A 2,171-nucleotide genomic window follows, 5' to 3' on the forward strand; every position below is an offset into this window, starting at 1 on the left:
TGGGCCCTGGCTGAGCACGCTGTCCCCACACCTTTACTTCGCACCCGCCCATCCATCCCTGCAGGAGCCACCTCTGAGGTCTCCTTGGATGATTCTGAGCAATGCTGGTGTCTTCCTTCCCGGCCCCCTCAGCCCAGCAGGGCAGGTCCACTCGTGGAGCTTGATTACCACTGTCGCCTCTTCATCAGGTCAAGAGTAGGCTGTCCATAATCACTTGATCATGGATAGCCAACCTGCTGGTCCCTAATTATTTCATTTAATCAGGTGCTGCGTGTAAAACATCCTTGTACCCTAAAAAGCCACCAAGTCAGATGAGGCACACTGTAGGAACCTAGAAGAACTTGGTGTCCTAAATAATAATAATGATAATTATACCTAACATCTATATTGAACATCTACTGTGCTCTAAGTGTCACACAAAGTGTTTTACATGCATCATGTCTTTAATCCTAAGAACTCTGATTTGGTACTTTTTTACTTTAATTCCTATCCCATTTTACAGATGTTAAGCAACTGGAAGTAGAGGTGCCAGGAGTCAAACTCTGGTTGCTGGATTCCTGCTGTCTCCTGGTAGTGGTGATCATGTCCCATCCGTCCTCCAAGGCCCTTGAAGGCTTTTGTCCTGGGATTTCCTCCAAGCGTTCACAACCACCTGTTCTCTAGGGACAGCTACCTAGGAAAGCCCCGAGCCATCACACACAAACAGTTCAGTTGTGTTCTTTGTTCCCTACCAAGCCCCATGTTGCAATGATTATCTAAAATAACAACCCATGCCCCTTCTTAAACAATCTTTCAGAAGCACACCACAAGAGGATTAAAGACAAGGGCAGATTGACAGTGTTGCCTTTTATGGAAGTGCTTGGGAAGACTCTACCCAGAGGTCAGCCCCTGGAGGGAGGCGTCCCCATCCCAGACACTCACCTGCAGCCAGGAAAGTGGTGATGTCTTCAAACATCATTGGCTTTGTTGTCAGTTGGGGAGAGGGATTTCCAGTGGGTGGCAGGAGCTTCTGCAGCTGGGATGGGATACCTTTCTCTGTTCCGCTCTCTCGGCGCTGGGATGCCCTCCATCTCCCTGTCGGTACAGGCTGATATTAGATAAATACCAGCGGTCACTGCACATCTCTGCCTAGATTTTCTGTCCCCGAATGCATCCTTTCAACAGGTGTCTGGTAACACTGGGCCCCCGAGTTCGCCCACCTCACAGATGTTAGGTTCAAGCCACAAAAACCAAACAAACCTGGGGTGGGAATGGAGTGTCCAAATTTCACTGAAAATGAAGCTTTCCAGGGCCGCTGACTAAGGAGTTTTCTTTCCAAACATCTGAAATAGCAAACAGATTGTAAATTAAGAGGGAGTTACAAGATAGTAGCTGAAGGGAAACACCACCTCCCTGCCTTCTGGTTTGTAGCTGTTGCCACGTTGACAGGACCTCGGCAGCCAAGAAAGGTGATTAAATAAGGTGGGGGGGAAGGGGTAGAAGTGGGATGGGGTGCTGTGACAAAGTTTAGGTTAATGGGGGAAAAGTTCAGGCCTCTTCACATTGAGCCAAGGGAGATCATTTTATTCTGACAAGAGGTTGATCTCGGGTCTACGCCGTTCTCTTGAGCAAATTAATGATTCCCACCCAGATCAAAGTTCAGGCTCCCGAGGCAACTCAGCAAAAATAAAGTGAAACAGATTCTACCCCTGCTCCAACCGATGCTTCCCGTGACCAAAGCATTAAGCGAGGAGCTGGACCGTACTCAGGAAACACTTCTCTCCTCCTGCTAAGTAAAAATGCTAATTTCAGTAAAATGTCTCCATGCATCGGAGGGACTCTGGGAGTGGCTTGATTTATAAGGAGAGGGGAGCTGCCTGCTGGATTTGCAGTGTGAGGTCGTGATGGGGAGACTGGCCTGAGGGCCACAGAGTCAGAGCATCTCCCTGCCCCCATACCGCCTCCAGTCCAAACACAAGTCCAGCTTTAGACAGCAGAAAAGAAAAAAGAGGGAGGGAGAGTAAATACGAGGTTGACAGCTGGTGGGTTGATGGCTTGGCAGGTTTCAACCCGAGCATGTCTCCAGGGACCCCTGGCCAGTCACCTGAGTGACTACGGTCCTTTGAATGCAGTCATTTCACCCCCTGAGCCACACTCAGGCCTTGCTCAGGGACCCAGAGGCCCCTTTATTG

At 49.4% G+C, this 2,171-nt stretch overlaps 1 long non-coding RNA gene across 1 annotated transcript; it reads right to left on the reverse strand.

Moving 5' to 3' along the window:
- Positions 1–381: 381 nt before the first annotated feature.
- LOC119512002 lies at positions 382–1,492 on the reverse strand. Its single transcript, XR_005212302.1, has 3 exons — positions 1,240–1,492; positions 922–1,074; positions 382–673 (listed from the first exon to the last, which is right to left on the reverse strand). It is a non-coding gene; the product is annotated as an uncharacterized LOC119512002 (long non-coding RNA).
- Between the last annotated feature and the right edge of the window lie 679 nt (positions 1,493–2,171).

The sequence above is a fragment of the Choloepus didactylus genome, chromosome 17 (genome assembly GCF_015220235.1).
Source record: "Choloepus didactylus isolate mChoDid1 chromosome 17, mChoDid1.pri, whole genome shotgun sequence".
Classification (NCBI taxonomy): Eukaryota; Metazoa; Chordata; class Mammalia; order Pilosa; family Megalonychidae; genus Choloepus; species Choloepus didactylus.